The sequence below is a fragment of the Pinus tabuliformis genome, chromosome 5_1 (assembly GCF_031772625.1).
Source record: "Pinus tabuliformis cultivar Carrire ecotype Pingquan chromosome 5_1, CPIR1, whole genome shotgun sequence".
NCBI lineage: Eukaryota > Viridiplantae > Streptophyta > Pinopsida > Pinales > Pinaceae > Pinus > Pinus tabuliformis.
The window spans coordinates 610,611,121-610,630,644 of record NC_142305.1 but is presented as its reverse complement, the minus strand read 5'-3'; positions in this window follow the sequence as shown (position 1 = coordinate 610,630,644).

The window sequence follows — 19,524 nt, the reverse complement described above, 5'->3', positions numbered from 1 at the left end:
AACCCCTTTATTAATTTAATAAGACTAAGGGACCCAATAAGAGTCATGATTTGTTAGTTTAATAAATAAATCTTGTAAGCATTATAAGTGGTTGACTTGCATTATAAAAAGGGACCAAAGTTAGTTATAATGGGCTATAGCTAATAAATAAAGTGGTTAACTCACATTATGAAAGGGACCATGAGTAGTTAGGTTTTTGGGTCTCCTGAAAATATATGTTTTTGAATATGGTAAGGGAAGTCTTGCCTTGTGTTGTGTAATTGAGCTTTTCTCTACTGGAGGTTGCCCCATCAAAGAGGCAATCAAATAGTATTGTTGTAGATCTTACTAAAATATTTCCATTGTTATCATCTCATTATGTTATTTTTTGTGGTATCTCTCGCATATTTCACACTTTTGATTTTTTTTGCAAGTCAATCATACTACAAGTGGTATCAAAGCACTTTCCCGGGATAGCCACACCACAAATATTAGCAATTTTTTTTTTTAGGCTAGAGACATTTGTTGACATCTTTAAACTACTGAGCTCTGTCATTGCTCACATCAACCTATGGTTGGGAAAGCATACATGTAGGAACTACAAGAGGTGGTCATGTCTGTTGGAGTCCCTTGTAACCCCTATTAGTACCCCTTCGAGCAGTAGCGCATTGAATAGAACTTGTACATGGATTTCACTTCCCTTTACCTCTAGTATATTGGAAGCCCCCTGAGGTTACCATGAAACCGACCTTAGATAAGTCGTTGGCTGTATCGCTTCTATAGTACACTAAGAACAACACCTAGGGAAATTACTTGCACGTACCCAGGGTATTCAGGTAGTACGAATAAGGGCGTGGTCGATCCTCCTTAGTCAGCACTCTAGAATATTGGGTCAAGTAATCTTATTGTACCAATGGTGTATACCATGATCCGTAGCACCTGACACTCCTTTATTTCCATAGTTCCCTCATTTCCTGCTAATTGGTTGTCACATTTTGTAGTATATAAAAGTTGGGGTTTCTACTACAATAGTCTTGATCATTTGAGATGACCAAATTCCTACATATTTTGTAGTATTTAGTACTTGGGGTTTTTTCCATCGTAGTTTTGATAAGTTGGGATCGCTAAATTACTACACATTTTGGAGTATTGAGATTTTGTGATTTTAGTCATCACAATATTTATCAGTTGGGAGTAATAATCCAACTGGAGAAAAAAAAAATCAGGTGGTCCGAAAATTATTCTTGCAGGAGAAATATCCCATGTGATTCAACATGGCGAGTTGATCACAATGATACCATCCACTAGTAAGAGTTTTTTTCCTGCGGTCCCAATTTTTTCCGAAGTGCCTCGAAGTGACCTACATCAATAGACTTCTTGTCTTGAACCCATTGTAGTTATACAAATTTTAGGCAACCCAAATTCTGACCCAGGCCATTGTATGCTGGCTATAAGGGCTTAAGCTATGGAAATCCTTAAAAAATACGAGGAAGACCTAGAAGCAAGCATCGCCACCAAAGTAGAAGAGGCAATTACAAAGGCCTTGGGACCCATACAACACATTCTCAAGGCTAAAGACCACCTAGGGTAGTGGAAACATGACGATGCAAACATAGAAGGCGAATTTAGCCACCATCGATATGAGGGGTATCATCATTTCCATGGGGGTCACCAATATTCTGGCAATAAGACAACGAGGAAAATTTTAGGGTCTAATATTCGCAGGTGGGCTAATTTTCCATGATTTTTCTGAAAAAAGGATTTGCCAATCTCCGTTTTTATAAAAATGATTTTCCAAATTTTTATAGTATAAAATTATTTTACCTTAAAGATAGCCAAAAATTTGTAGAGACTATACAAAAAATCATTATATATTTGAATATTTCTACAAATAAAGCACCAAATATTTTATATTTTGCACTTTAGTTATTAGTAAGACTCGCCAAGGTTTCTAAACTTGGAGATAAATTTTTGTCCTTAAAATTTTCCCTCAAGGTTGACATGCACAAATTTGAAGGTTCTAACCTGGCCGTGTGGGTGGAAAAAATGGAACAATATTTTCAACTCAACAATATCTAGGATAATGAAACCAAACTACATGTGGGGGCTCTTTATTTGGACTAAGAATGTTGGTTGTGGTGGCAATGGAATCTGAAATGTTATGCAAGAAAGTGAACTTGGAATATGTTCTCTAAAGCCATTTGTGCCCATTTTGATATGGAAATTTATGGGTCGCCTCACAAAGATTAAACAAATGAATACATTACGAGACTACCACACAACATTTGAAAAATTGGACATCCAGACTGAGGGCCTAGGGGATGCCTTCTATATGGAATGTTTCATCAGTGGCCTCAAGAAATCCATCCAGGTACATTTTATAATGCATCTACCGGCTACTTGGTTGGAAGCTTTCCACAAAGCTTTATATGCCTAAACTACTATTAATGCCTAATCCAATCATCCTTCATTCACATCAAAGGCATGTACCACTCCTACTAGTGGCTCCATTCAAACCATTAAGGTACAAAAGGTGTCACTGGTGGAAATGGATGAAATTAGAAGATAAGGACTATGTTACTATTTTGATGACAAATATTTGGCATGCCACAAACGTAAGGAACCAAAGTTATTTCAGAATGATGCAACTAAAAATAACACAGATGATGAGGCACAAGTTGTTGAAGTGTTTGGGGTGGATGTAGTAGAACCCCAAGATATTACAAAACCACCTGATGAACCAATTATCTCACTCCATGCATTAGAAGCTATTTCTTCTCCAAAAATGCTTAAAATCAGAGGATTTATTAAGCATAAACCAGTGGTGGTGTTGATTGATAGTGGAAGCATGCACAATTTTTTCCATAAACGGGTTGTTAAGGCTATGCATTATTTTGTGAGGGAATTACCCAATTTTTAGGTCCTTATAGCTTATGGGGGGACCATGAAATGTGAATGGCTTTACAATAACATAAAGCTCCAGATGGGGGGCTATCAACTAAAAACACACACGTTTATAATTGAAATGGGAGGTTGTGACATCATCATCAGAGTAGAATGGCTTCGAACTCTAGGTCTGATTACCATGGAGTTCCAGGAATAGCTATATATGATATTCAAATAGAATGGACATACTAAAACACTCTAAGGACTCTAAGAAGGTGCTCCTACTATCATCAACTCATATAGAATGGAGAAGCTTTTAAAAAAGGGAAACCATGGGGTAGTTTCTCAATTTAATTCAATCCAAGCCATTGAATCAAGCCCTGCCAACATTCATCTAGATTTGTAAAAGGTTTTGAGTCACCACCAACAGTTGTTTGAAAAACCCAAGGAGAAACTCCCTTCTCGGGTGAGTATGATCATAACATTCTTTTAATTTTGGGTATCTAGCTACCAAATGTTCACCCCTATCGGTATCTATTCACCTAAAAGAATGAGATTGAAAAGATTATTAAGGAGCTACTAGAAGCAGGTGTTATTTGTCATAGCACCAGCCCTTATTTGTCCCTAGTGGTCATGGTCTTAAGTAAATATGGAGAGTGGTGCATGTTTCCTAACTTTAGGGCCCTCAACAAGCTCACCATCAAGGATAAGTTTCTGATTCTAGTAGTAGATGATATCCTTGATGAAATGCATGGTGCCCAATTCTTTACCAATTTTGATCTTCATAAGGGCTATCACCAAATCAAAATGAAAGTACCAGACATTCCTAAGACAACTTTCACAACACATGAAGGTCACTATGAATTTATAGTTATGCCCTTTAGTCTTTGTAATTTCCGATCCACCTTTCAAAGTCTCATGAATCACCTTCTTAAACCATATCTCAAAAATTTTGTATTGGTCTTTTTTGATGATATACTCATCTACAATAAAGCATCGGAAATACATCTTCAACATGTTGACCAAGCCTTGAAACTTTTGAAGGATAATAAAGTATTTATCAAATTGTCCAAGTGTTCTTTTGGAACGGAAAAGGTGGACTCGTACTTGGGGCACATTTTTGGCTTCCAAGGAGTATGGGTGGATTTAAAAAATATTCAGGCAATGCAAGATTGGCAATAACCTCGAACCTTGAAAATTTTGCGGGTATTTTTGGGTCTCATACAATGCTATCACAAATTTTTTAGAAATTGTGGATGCATTTCTAGACTCCTGAAGAATATTCTTAATAAAAATGCATTCCTCTGGACAGAAGCAGCTCAACATGCCTTCCTAGATCTCAAGCAAGCCATGTGTTCCACCTTGGTTTTGGCCTCCCCATATTTTACAAAATCGTTTATGATTGAAATTGATGCCTCAGGGACTAGCATTGGAGTAGTCTTAACTCAAAAAGGTCGACCAGTAGCCTTCACAAGCCAACAATTAAGTGGAAATAATTTGGGTCAATCTACTTAAGATAAAGAAATGATGGCCATTCTACACATAGTTCACACTTGGTGACCATATGTGCTTGGATGACATTTCCAAATTTGAACTGACTATGATAGTTTGAAGCATTTTTTGGATCAACGCTTATCTTGTTCGTAAAAAAATAAATGGATTACTAAAATGTTGGGCTATGAATATGAGATAGTATATAAGAAGGGTCGGAACAATGTTGTGGTCGATGCCTTGTCATGACAATTTGAGGAGGACGAAACACTATTATCCCTATCCTTGTCCATACAAAATTGGATTGAGGAGGCACACAATGAATGGTTTTTCCATCCATCTCTTTCCCAGATAATCCAAAGGTTAGAAGGAGATGCTAACCCCCTAGTGGGATACACTTGGCAAGAAGATATCCTTTGAAATAACGATCATGTGGTTCTCTCCCCTAAATACAATCTCAAACCATGCATCCTAGCAGAGCTACACTCCTCACCCATACACAGGATATTTGGGATTTTAGAGGACTTATGCTCATGCACAACGCTCTTTCTTTTGGGAAGGGATGAAACAAGACATTCTTACCTTTGTATATTAATGTGACATCTTCCATGATCAAATTTTAAAAATACATGGCATGCTTACTTCAATTGTGTCTGATCACAATCCCACCTTCATCAGTAATTTTTGGCAGGAGTTTTTCAAGTTACATGGTATGCAACTCCAAATGAGTACAACATATCACCCCAAAATGGATGGTTAAACCGAAGCGGTAAACAAATATTTGGAGGCCTACGTACAGTACTTTGCTTCAAACAAAAAACGTTAATGGGTGCAACAGATACCTTTAGAAAAATGGTGGTGTTTTCAATGCGACGAACACCCTCTAAAAGTTTTCCTTCGCTTGAAGTTTGGAGCCTAGTGATATGACGACTTGTTGTTCCAAGTTGATTATATTCACTTCATGATTGGTTGATGTTTTTCAGAATGATTAAGCCTACTTCCTAGAATTTAACTGTCGAACCCACTTGCTTACACACGCTTATCTTTCAATGCATCCAAAAGAACACCTCTTTATTGCAAGCTCATCTATCAAGGTTTGCCTTTGCAGAAAAGCACTGCATATTCCTTTAGGACAATGATTGCACAATCCTTAATTGAAGACATTGCACAACTCCTAAACATTGTGCAACCCTTTTTGACAATTCTTGCATAGATGACAAGGATAAGAATTGCATAATGCTTGATGATAGTCATTGCACGAATCCTGATAACAGTGACTGCGCAATACCTAAGGATAGTGATTGCGTAGTTCCTTGTGGATGATTGTTACAGTTCATTTTGTCACATTCAATCAAATGTCCTGCAAACTAGATCAATCAACATCCTTGAAACCTTTCAATTATCACTTTTCAAAGGATTAAGCATTATATCTCCAGAAATTCCAAGAATTATAGGTTTAACAACTTAAAAACCTAGTTTTTTTTGCAGTTCACTTTGCCTTCTAGCAACCTATATTGATTGAATTTTGCATAATTGAGCAATGACACTAACCAATGCATGGTCCCTTCTTTGCAGGTGCGACGATTCTATAATTTTAGGAAAAGTAAAAATTGATTTCAAATCTTCTCTTTCTAGATTCACTTCCAAGGTGGTTTGAACCATTTCCTATTGATTGAGATCTTGAATTCCTATCTTAGAGGTCTTATCTCTTATCCCTATACCTTCTCTTCCCTCATATGTGGATCTAAGTCCTAGATTGGTAAAACCTAAACTAACTTATTTACCCTATAAATTCACTACCTCCCATAGAGTCTGGGTTGGATTTTAGAGACTCTTAATTATGCCCTGATGTTGATGTGTTTTACCTAAGGATCTATTACCATCCTTGAGTTGATATTGAAGGATTTCTTTGTGTCTAAGGAAGGATAAGTTAGGTGGGAGAAATCTACATAGTCAAGATCTATAAAAGGGTTGTCATCTTCTCCTACATTTCATTAATACAAAAATCTTTTTTTTCCTATACTTATGTCTATTTGTTGCATATGTATTTCAATGCCTTGTTGACTCATTGATTAGAGATATTAGTTTATGTTATTTTCATATTGTAGTTCTCATGCTTGTGATAATTTTTTTGCAAGTTCCATCTATAGTGTTTGGAGTTGGATCCAAAGTTTACAAGTAGGGAGAAGAGAAGGACTTGTGTTGGACTCCAGGTAGTGTTGGCTAAGTGGGTCCTCACCCAGGTTCAGAGTTAGTTGCACCAAAAAAATCCCTACACTACTAGCCCTTTTGGCATCAATCCGTGGAGTGCGAATTAAAGTCTCACCCGAAGCAGTATGGGGGGATGCTGGAACCAAGTTTCTGCACCCATATATTAGCGTGATGTCATTTTATGCCCTAAACCTATCTTCACACAAATTGGCTTATCGATGTAACTTCCTTGAATCGACCTATAGATCTCCGCAAAGGTCTATGACTAGATTTTGCAGACCCTGAACAGGATAATCCGCTACTTACATGCATCAAAGATTACTCTTAACCCAACAATTACTCAAATCGGCCTAATTTTTCAATAACTTTAACATATAACAAGATAATCTTCTTGTAAAAAACTAACATTAATTGCGTTCATATAACAATATAAATCATGTAAAGGAGGGCATCAATACATTATTATTTCAAAAACCCATCACAACATAAAGCACATTCATATAAAATGGGAAAAAAGAGATAAACACGGGTATTTCTACAATAATATTCTTTATTAATATTCAGTTCAGTTTACAGACTCAAAACTTCCTTGCGCACTCAGCTGCAGGGGTTTGCACACTCAGCTGCATACTCTATTCTAGGCCTTTGCACACACAACTGCAGAGCCTTCATTCTATTTTAAGATTTCTATGATCTTCCTTCTACTAACCCATTATAATCATCTTCATCTTCTCTTACTTTTCTTAGACATCCTAAGACACACCTATTTATACAATCCTATGGTCTGCAGACCATGGGTAGATCCTCAAAAAGCCGAGTTAACTTACATAAAGAAGGGTAAAACCCTTTATGAATCTTTGACTATATACAGGCTTCGTAACCATAATTCGTGGATACTTTACATTTTGTACATAAAAACTTGGGCTTTTAGCCCCAAAAATTGGGCTTTTGCCCCAAAATTGTCCCAAGGGACCCCATCCCAACAGGCCCCCAACAAAATGATCGTGACTCACCCTCGAGCCAATCGGTTGGTGTGGAGATCTTATTGCAAATATCCCACAACTCCACTTGTGCAACTACTACCTCAATTGTGCTCTGCGTGGCTGCCTGCTTGATCCATTCCACAGCTACTTTGTGGCTGGTCCTGCACTGTCCTGTTTGATTTTCTGTTGCGTACTATGCAAGTTCGCCAATTTCTCCTGAATATTGGTGGAGATGATGTAGGACTCATCCAACCAGGGCCCCAATCTAGCCTTAAGAATGACCTCTTTCTTCTGCACTGCTTCCACTTGCGTCCTGTAGCTTGGCAAGGCATTGTGCTATAGAAACTGTGCTCGCCGTCGCCCTCACTTCATCATATTTATGTTGGAGCTCGCAGAATTTTGTATTCAATACCTGCAGGGTAGGATCTTCCTACAAGGCCGTGACTACCTCCATAGCCTACTCAAACAGTGCAGTGTAGTCCACAACCACGTCATCCACCATCGCGAATCCATCTTTCACAGCGGCTTCGCGCTATTCCCTTACCTCTAGCAGGGTTGAAGGCTGCATCTTGAGATCCAGTTCTTTTATCTTTAGGTTTAGCTCAAACTAGACTCTGGCCACCTCTGCCTTGGCATCACGCATGTTCGTAGAAAATTTTTCTGATCTTTGCCTCCAATGATGTGTCCTCTGGCATATGCAGTTCCGGCACTATTCTGCATGCTTCTGCCATTGCGGCCACAAGATGGGCACTCTGTGCTTGGATTTTGTCCTTGGCCTGCAATGCCTCTGACTTCTTAGTGAACATCTATTCATTGTTCACTCTATATTCACTTATTAGGCTTAGAGCACGCTGCTCCCGAGCTCTGAACTCTGCTATCACACCTTCCTGCAACGTGTGAAGGTACTCATTGGGGAGTGTGGCTAGGTTGAGGCCGATGTTCTTCAAAGAACTTACAATGACCTTTTCATTAGCCGCCTCCATGCTCAAGGATCCATCTAGTAGCATTGCTTCTTAGAGATCCAGTGATCAAACCATCTTTACACCCTGAGTGGTCCCCCGATGCCAAACTCGTTGATGTTGCGTTGATCTACCCTATGCCTACTTGGATCCTACTCGTATGAATCTGCAGCTCACGCAGATCCTTTTGGACGGTACTTAGCACCTGTTGGTGTTGTTGTTCAAACTCCTGGAACAGTTCTATCATGGTATCACGCACCTTGTCACCTGTCATCCAGGTCATCGTCTATCAGAGTGATCGGATCCAACAACGGCTTTGTCACTTTCGATTTCTTCTGAAGACCTTCCTTTCCATGTTCCCTGTACCTTTTGATCTGAAAGGGAGTGCTCTTCTCCTCTTGACCACTGCCGCCTTGCTCTAACTGCTCCTCCTCCTCTATTTGGGGTGAAGGGGACTTACCACTCCTCTCGGAGTCGCGTTCTTCCTATTTCGCCTGCTGCTTCATGGAACGCTTCGCTTCCACACAGGCCTTCTACTTAGCCTCATTTATACGCTTCTTGGCCAATTGCTGGACCTTCTGCTTGGCCGCTTCCTTATTTTTATTTTCCACAAACTTGCTGGTGCCTGCGGCTAGATCAGATGGAGAATTCCAATCTATCGACCAACACTTAATTGTTTCTTGGATAATATCATCTGTGGCCAAGTACGGTAGGTCAAACCATTTTTGTTGTGGATCCTTCCACGCCCTCATGTATACATGGTGGAAATATGCTTTGAACTCTACATACTCTGAGAGTTGTTCAAACACCGTCGGGGAAAACGTGGCTTCTGGTTGATGGCCATGCATAGACTGGCCTCCATAAAAACCCATAACACTTTGGTCTTTGTGACCCATGCAACATCTTTTGTGGCCCAAAGGGATTCAAATTGGGCAGCCTTTGGTAATCCCTTGTCAACAGGAAGAAACTGTCTATCCTCTAGCAGATCCCCAGCTACTAAAATGATGGAGAGTAATAACCAGGCATAGTGGAATTTTTTACTCTCATCTTGTGCCTCTCGACTGTTCGCGAGGAGCTCGCTACAAAGGTAGCCCGCCCAATTGAACTGCACACCCTTCGCGCACTGTGCAGCCAAAGAAATCACTAGTGCTAGAACCTCGTTCGCACGACATTTTATCATGACTTTTCCCGCAAGGATCTACGTGGAAATCTTCATCATGGGGTCAGTGATAGAGGTGATCGAGTACCTACGCAACTTCCTCACGAGCTTGAACTTCTCCTTCATCTTTTCGGTGAGGTCACGCTCGCTCATCTTTCTGCCAAACTCCTTGTCCAGATTCAACCTTGAGTGCAGTAGCAGCATGATCCGATGGATCAACATATCATTAATAGGGATTGACATGCTCAACCATAAACAACCGTCATGCACCAAGGTCAGCAACTACTTGATAACAATCAGGTTGACGTTGGAGTGGTGGTAGTGGAGCACCCATAATAGGTTTAGCAACCCTGATTGATTCACTCCTCAAATCCAATCCATAGGCTCCAGCGCGGTGACACCTAACTCCTTTTAAAATACCCTTTTCATGTAATTTTCTATCGCCAAGTGGGGGAACCTCTCGTGGTCCGCCAAATCCTAGTCCTCCAGTTTTAAATGTGGAATCCACGCCAAGCATGGACCTTCAAATGTAATGCTCTTCGGCAATAGGGGTGTGTGGATCAAGAACTTCTCTGTGCCTGGATCTTTGGTGATTTTTACCTTTCCCTTGTGTAGATGGATATAATATAGCAACTTGGATATAGGATCCACCCCCTTGGTGTCTATGTCCTCTGTGCCCTCTTCGGCCTCTAAATCCACCACTTTCCCCTTATCCTTTGTGGATGGTTTGTCTTTCTTCTGGGCCTGTGTAGTAGCATGCTTCCTTGGTGACTCGCGCACTGGTATGGACTTCTTCTATTTTTCCTTCTTGGGTTTGGGGACTTCTCTCACTGGTGTAGGCTTCAGTCTAGGTGACCTTAGCACCATAGGCACAACAGTTGGAACCTCCATGCTCACAACCTCCAGAGAAGCTCCCTTAGAGGCGATATTTCCTCCAGTGCTGGCGGTTTCAGCGAAACATGGTCCTAACATGATGTTGGTAATGAGTTTTTGATCTAGTATTGGCAATCTTTCGAACACGGGGCTTGTGATCAAAGCTTTGAAGAACTCGCGATTCATGAGCAATAGACAAAACAACTCAGAAATTCCAAGGATTTTCCGCTGGACAAACACGCGTATTTTATAGGGGAATTTAAATGCAAATTCGACTATTCCCCCCAAAATCCATCCATAAATGCTGATTTGGTGGCATATTTCCAAAGATTTCACTCTTAAATTTAGCCTTAAATGTCGTCCCCCCCCCCTCGATCCTTTTAACTGTCTCCTCACTGTCAAATCATGAACAATGACTGTACAATCACTTTCTGACTGTGCTGCTCGGTCTCTTCCCCTATAACACATCTCCCTTCGTGCTTCTTCTGGTATTGTGACATCATCCTATTTCGTGCAGCCCCCCTCTTGCGTAGCTATACAACTTGGGTAGTGTAGTTTATAGTCCCGCGCTTCCTTGCCGCTACCTGGAGCGCTAATATTGTGTTCCCGTCATGTATTCATTGGGCTAGATCCCCCGTGTATGGCTTCAATTGGCTTCCATTTACCCTTCTAGGAAATGGATCTCCATTCAACTTCGCGAGCTGGACTGCTCCACCATCTGTAATTTCTTTGGTAACATCTGGCCCTAGTCAGTGCATCTGAATTTTTCATGGAAACTTAACAAACTTACTGTCATATAATAAACCAAATCATTTACCTTGAAGGTGTGCAGTTTGATGTGTTTATCGTCCCAAGCTTTTTCACGTTCCTTTTGAACTTACTCATGGAGTCCAGCAAAAAATATATCTTCCTCGAGCTCCATTAGTTGCACAAGCCTTTATTCTAAGGCTTTGTGGTCTGCCATTACTGTGAAAGCCGTTATGCTTAGACTGGGCATGATATACTCCATAGGCATGATAGTTTCCATGCCATAGACAAACCTAAAAGGTGTTTGACCAATGAGCTTTTTACAAGTACTTCTATAAGCCCATAATGCTGCTGGTACGTTCACATCCCAATCATTCAGTTGCGCGTTGTAAGCCTTCCTTAATGCATTCTCCAATACCTTATTAAAGACCTCTACCATTCCATTGGCCTGAGGATGATATGGCATACTCTTCTAATGATAAACCTGGAACTCTTATGTCAGTGTGTTGATCGTTTCATTGAGAAAATGCGTACCATGATAACTCATCAGTACCTTTGAGCAACCAAACCTGGTCAACACATAGTCAAATAGAAATTTCACTGTCGTTTCCCCTGTATAGTCTTTCACAACCTGTCCCTCCGCTCATCTGGTCAAATATTTGGTCACGGTGATGATATACCACACACCAATTTTCTTGCCTGGAGGTTGAATCGGTCCTACAAAATCAATTGCCCATTTCTCAAATGGCTACAATGAAACCTGCAGATTTAGAGGCATCTCATCCCTCTACGATGGCCTACCTATTCTCTGACATCCATCGCATGCCCTACAATATGCTTTAGATTCTTTATGCAGCATCGGTCACCACAATCCAGCGCGTAAAATCTCCTGCGCTATTACTTTTCCCACATAATGCCCTCCGCAGCTCCTCCATGAGCTTCAGTGAGGATGATGGTTCATTTAAAACTAGGCACATAACGTCGAAGTATCTCATACGATCCCATCTTATACAAATGGCCTGCAATCACAGAGAAATCTGCCGCATGCACCACCAATTCTTTCTTTTGCTAACTGGTGTATCCTTCTGGAGCCATTCTTGTGGTCAAGAAATGGATAATATCTGTGAAGTGATTATTTTATATGCGCACTACGAGGAGCTACATATCAGGAAACCCTTCCTCCAAATTGGTAGGTTATTCTCCTGTTTCAATGTGCGACAGATGCTTTGGCCCTGCATTCAATCTTCCTGCCTTCAAAATTATTTCAAAGTCATATTCTTGAAACAACAACAATCATCTGCATATTCCACCCCCCCAGCACAGGCTTATTGACTAGATGCTTTAATGCAGAATGGTCTCTGTACATATTGAAATGTCCACCTAGCAGGTAATGTCTAAATTTCTGGAGCGCGTATACCATAGCCAACCCTTCGTGCTCTGTTGTCGAATAATTATTTTCAGCCTTTGACAACTTCCTGCTTGCAAATGCTATAGGGTGATCCATCTCTCCTTCACCGGCCTGTGTCAGCACTGCTCCTAGTGCAATACACGAGGCATCCACATGCACATGAAATTCCTTCTTCCAATCTAGGAAGACTAGGATTGGTGTGGTGACCATTTTCTCCTTTAATACATCTAGGTTGCGCTAACATTCTTCATCCCAACAGAATGTAGCATCCTTCTTCAGTAGCTTTTCCATAGGCATGGTAATTTGAGCATAAATTTTGATGAACTTTCGATAGTATCCAGTATGGCCCAGTGTTGCGCGCAATTGCTTAACACTTCTTGGTGCCTCCAAATTAATTATGAGAACGATCTTAGTAGGGTCCAACATTAATCCTTGTTTGCACACCACATGACCCAGCAAGATTCTAAAAGGGATGCAGAACAAGCATTTCTTCAATTTTAGCACAATCTGATACCTTCGGCATATATCCAACATCAATCACAAACTTGCTACATGGCGCTTTACAAGCCTAAGAATTTTCCAATCATCAAAATATACCTCCATGAACTTGTGAATGAATTATTTGAATGTCGCGATGGCTACGCGCGAGAAGATCGGCGGCACATTATTAAGTCCAAAAGGAATCATTGTATACTGGAAACATCCCCACTCTATCATGAAGGTGGTCTTACTCCTGTCTTCTGGCACGATATTAATCTGATGGTATCCAAAGAACCCATTAGTGAATGAGTAGGCCTCCTGCCCTCCAACATTATCCAGTACTTCATCTGTGAATGGTGTTGGAAAAGGATCATGAACACAAGAATTGTTAAGCTTCCTGAGATCTACACAAATCCTTATTTCATCCTTTTGCTTCTTTTCTTGAACGACCATTGGAATCACCCAATCAGATTCCTCCACCGGTTCAATAATACCCACTGCAAGCATCTTGTCCAACTCCAAGCGGAACTTTTCCTTGTATTTGGGATTAAGGCGATATGGCCTTTGCTTAATGGGCTTCACGTCCGGTTTCAAAGTTATTTTCATTACACCCAGATCTCCTATGATACCTTTTAGGTCTGAAAATTTTGTAGGGAATAAATCCTGATACTCACGGAGCAACTCAGCAACCTTTTCTACTATGGCATCGTCCCAGTAATCTCCAATCTTTGCAAATTTTGGTTCTGCCTTTGTGCCAATGTTCACTTGTCTAGTCTTCAATGGTACGATGATGTCTGGATTCTCTATCTGCGGTCCCTCAACTTCGTGGTGGCCTTCGACCTCTAGGATGTTAATATTCCTTAGATCATCATCATCTTCTTCATCGGTCACATTATAGCACTCCATCGCATGGCGTAGCTAGGTGCTCCAATATGGTTGAATCAATTCTAAAGGATCTTGCAGTATTTTGAAGATTTTTGCCTTAACCTCCTGCAACGCTTCGTCGATGCTTTTGAATCCATCCTCAAAGCTGAAGTTCATCAAAAATCCTTCTCTCAATATGTCCCACTCCGCGGTACCATGGTGGAGCTATGTTTCTAGGTACCAATTCATAGGAATGATGTCCAAAGTGTGACAAAACATATATACCCATTCTAGCTACAGCTCTGTTCCATAGACCTTAGTCCATTTTGCTAAATGATCACATGGATCATTTCTTCCATCATATTTTTCAGTTATCTGAACTTGCGGGTGACCAAAATTCAATCTCATCATTCTTCTATACTCACACCATTCATCAAAACTGTCTTTATGCGTACCCCATCACCATGCAGGCGTAGCACACAACGCCAAATTTAGTGCTTGGAAGCGATGCTTCTCTGTTACTTCATTTTCAAATGCATTCAAAAATTTATCCAAATCAGTCAAACCATCATAATAAGGTAAATTTCTTTCCTTGGATGACACACAACACAATGATTTAGTCATCATATTACAGCGCAGTGTAGATACTTCGTGCAACCTATTCTTCCAGTGCTCTAATTCTTCATTTGAATCTGAGGTACAAGAGCTTTCGCGGTCCCATGCGATTTATCCATTGGTTGTCAGATTAACCCAATCTTGGTGTCGCGTTGTTATTTTATAGATCTGGTCCAAATCATCATTGCCTTCCTCACAATCGCAGACTGGTTCAATATAGCGCGGTCCTTCTGCAGGGTCTAATGGTACTACTACGCGGAGCAATTTCTTTTCAAATGACATCATCCACTTCTTCAAATTGATTACCCTGTTCATGTCGATAGCCCAATCAATTCCCAGGAGTACGAGGTATGGATTGTTTTCATCAACAATCTCTATCAGTTCAAAATCGACCAACGTGATCATACCTTCTATATCTACAGTCACTCCATGCAATCTCCCCATAGGGATAATCTTCTATTGATTTTCCATTCTCAATTGAATTAGAGACCACTACAGTGTGGGTCTCCCAATTCTTTCCCTTGTCTGTTTAGGAAAAACATTCGCATCCGACCCCAGATCCAAAATAACTTGGTCCATCTCATACTCTCCTATTTGCACGATAAGCCTCATCTCGCGCCATGTTCTCATCTTGTGTTTGCCTATCTTTTTTACTGCGCAGTGTCCTTTAGGAGCACCTTCCTTACTAGCAAACTTATTTATTAGTTCTTGTAGCCCTTTCATGGCCTTTCTGTTGCATAGTAGCTTCATACAAGTCACCAAGAAAGTGGTAAGCATGGAGGGGTCAACTTATTCAGATAGATGAATGTTGGGTTGTGTTATATTCTTTCCACGACTAACCTACGTAGTGAATCGGGGGGTTAGAGGGGGGGCGGAGTCCCCCCTTCATTGTGCCAATTGCGCAACGGGGGGGTCACAAGGGGGTTTGAGGGGGGTGGGTAGCCCCCCTCTATGGGGTCCGGGGCAGCGCCCTGAGAAATTTTTTTTTGGACCCTATATTAGGTTGGGCGGACCTACCTATGGTTTTCAGTCCATGGTATTGGATGCTTAAGCATGTATAACTATGTATTGTAACATTGAAAGGAATATAACGAAAAATCAAGCTAGTTGTCCCGGTTTTGGGATCCATGGGAAAATATTTATGTATATGTGTTTTATGTGTTATGCGCTCACATTGTTTATTTTTCTGTGTTTTAGAATTCGTATGCAGGTAATTTCTGTATAGGGTTAAAACATACATCTGGTATCAGAGCTGTTTTGGCTTCAAGGGGACGCCTTTGTTGCTGAGGGGTTTCACTTGGTCCTGTGGTAGACCCTGTTCAGTGGGAGATTTGAGAGATAGATTTTGGTGGTGAAAGAAGATGGCGAGCAGTGGAAAGATAGAGATCGAGAAATTTAATGGTCAGAGTTTTGAGTTGTGGAAAATCAAGATGGAGGATCTGTTGGTGGATAAATATTAGTGGATCACGGTAGATCTAGGTACTAAACCAACGGGAGTGTCCGCTGAAGAATGGAAGAAGTTGGATCGGAAGGCAAAGAGCACAATACGATTGTGTGTCTTAGATTCAGTATTGTTGAATGTATTAGGGGAACCTACAGCGAAGGCTTTGTGGGACAAGTTAGGGACTTTGTACCAATCTAAGTCTCTAGTGAATAAATTGTTCCTGCGGAAAAAGCTGTATAACCTGAGGATGAAAGATGGAGACTCGGTGACAGAGCATCTGAACGCATTTAATACTGTGGTAAGTCAGTTAGTGTTTGTTGATATTAAAATTTCAGATGAAGATAAGTGCATCAGTTTGTTGTGTTCTCTACCAGATTTGTGGGATAGTCTGGTTATTGCAATAGGTAGCAATGCAACTGCCTTGCATTTTGATGACATAGTCTCATCCTTGCTGACGGAGGAGATGAGACGAAAAAATATGGAGAGCTAGAATGGTGATGCCTTGTCTGTACAAGGACAGTCCTAGAACAGAAACAAAAATAAGTCATCGAGTGGGAGATATAAATATAGAGGGAGATCTAAATCTCCAGGAAAACCTGTAAAGGTGGTGTGCTAGAAATGCGAAAAGGAAGGGCACGACAAAAGGGACTGTAAATCTGAAGCTCCTGATAAAGGAAAGGGATCTGATGATGCTTCTTCTGCAGAGGTGAAAACCACCTTAGATGAAGGTGGGGATGTGTACTTGGCTTCTTCAAGTACACATGTAGATCATGAGGCATGGTTGATTAACTCAGGTGCATCCTTTCACTTGACTCCCCATAGAGAGTGGTTCTGCAAGTGTGATAAATACGATGGTGGCGATGTCTTCTTAGGGGATGATAGGAAGGCTATAATCATTGGTCATGGAAAAGTAAAGTTGAAGTTGCAAGGTGGAAGGGTTAAAACACTTCTAGGTGTTCTGCATATTCTTGCATTAGCCAGAAATCTGATTTCTGTAAGCAAGTTGGATGATGCAGGTGTAAAAATAGTGTTCGAGAAGGATACCTGCAAGATGGTTCGAGGAGCACTGGTATTGATGCGGGGAGTTTGGACTGGAACTCTATGCAAGCTACAAGGTAACACTGTTGTTGATGGGTGCAACAGTTCTGTGGTTCCTGAAAGTGGAGCAGAAAATCTAGTGGTCTCTGGAGAGAAGACCATGCTGTGGCATCAAAGGCTTGGACATATTGGAGAGAAGGGTCTTCGAATACTTCATGGTAAAGGTATGGTAGAAGGTTTGAGTAATAGCTCTCTGGATTTTGATTTCTGTGAAAATTGTGTATATGGGAAGCAGAATCGGGTGAGTTTCCCCTCTGGTGGTAAGAGGGTGAAACATATATTAGAGCTTGTGCACAGTGATGTGTTTGGACCTGTGAAGGTTCCATCACTGGGTAAGTCTATGTATTATGTATCATTTATAGATGACTTCTCAAGGAATACATGGATATATTTCCTTAAGAAGAAATCTGAAGTCTTTGACAGGTTTAAAGAATTTAAGGCTCTGGTGGAAAACCAGACAGAGAAGAAGATAAAGGTGTTGAGGACAGATAACGGTGGAGAGTTTTGCAGTAAGGAATTTGAAGAATTCTATAAGAAGTGTGGTATAGCACAACAAAAGACTACTCCATATACACCTCAGCAAAATGGAGTTGCAGAAAGAATGAAAAAGACGTTGATGGAAAGGGCAAGAAGCATGCTCAGTGGTGCCAGGTTAGGACAGGAATTCTGGGCAGAGGTGGTGGAGACAGCATGTTACCTGGTCAACAGATCACCTTCATCAGCATTGGAGGATAAAACTCCACAAGAGGTATGGACTGGTAAGAGACCCTCTCTTTCACATCTGAGGGTATTTTGGATGTGATGCATATGTACATGCTCCAAAGGAGAAACAAACCAAGTTGGATAGTAAATCTGAAAAGTGCATCTTTATTGGGTATAAGGATGGTTTAAAGGGTTATAAGCTTTGGAACCCAACAAGAAGGAAGGTTGTGTATAGCTGAGATGTGGTGTTCAGAGAGGTGAAAGATGTTATTAAACATGAAGTCCAACCAAAGGAACCTGAGAAGATAGAGTTTGAGCTAAAGGAGGAAGAATCAGACTCTACAACAGAGGAAGAATTAGAAGATGAAGAGCCACAATCTCCGGGTGTGAGAAGATTAGTTCGAGAAAGAAGGCAGCCAAAAAGATATAGTCATCTACTTTCTGTTCAAATTTTTCTTTATCTATTACTAATGATGATCCCAGAACTGTGAAGGAAGCAGTAGATTCAAAGGATGGAAAACTTTGGAAAGAGGCCATGGCTGATGAAATGGCACCTTTGAACAAAATTAGGGCTTGGGATCTGGTGGAGTTGTCGGGTGGAAGGAAACCCATTGGCAACAAATGGGTGTTCAAGAAGAGGATAAATGTAGAAGGAAAGGTGGAGAAATACAAATCTCGGTTGGTAGCAAAAGGTTATTCCCAGGTGCCGGGAATTGATTTTGGTGATATTTTTTCTCTTGTTTCCAAGGTAACTTCTATTAGATTACTTTTATCTGTTGCTGCTGCTTTTGATTTTGAGGTAGAACAGATGGATGTGAAGACAACATTTCTTCACGGGGATCTGGAAGAGGATATCTACATGAAGCAACCTGAAGGCTTTGCGGTGAAGGGTAAGAAAGAACTAGTATGCAAGTTAAAGAAGTCTCGGTATGGGTTAAAATAGTCACCAAGGATGTGGTATCAGAAATTTGATACATTTATACGGGGACTTGGCTTCACCAGAAGCAAAGCAGATCACTGTGTGTATTTTAAATTAATTGGTGCCCGTGTTATTTATCTGGTCTTGTATGTGGATGATATGTTGCTGGTTGGAAATGACAAAGAAATTATCCAAGATTTGAAGACCCAATTGTCCTCCAAATTTGACATGAAAGATCTTGTTGCTGCAAACTATATTTTGGGCATGGAAATTAAAAGAGATCAGGCAAAGAGGAAGCTCTAGTTAAACCAGAGGAAGTATGTCGAGATAATACTGTAGAGGTTTAATATGTAGGATAGTAAACCGGTGAAGGTTCCTATTCCTGTAGGTGTAAAGTTATCTGTTGAATAGTGTCCCAAGACACAAGAAGAGGAAGAGGATATGTCCCGTGTTCCATATGCAAGTACAGTCGGTAGCTTGATGTATGCACTGGTCTGTACTAGACCAGACATTGCACATGCAGTGGGAGTATTGAGCAGGTTTATGTCAAAACCAGGGAAGGAGCCCTGGACAACAGTGAAGCGGGTTTTCAGGTATTTGCGTGGCACTAGCGATTATGGTTTGTGCTACCAAGGAAGACCAGGATTGGACAAAGTATTGGATATTCATGGCTTTGTTGATGCAGATTGGGCTGGAGATCTGGATC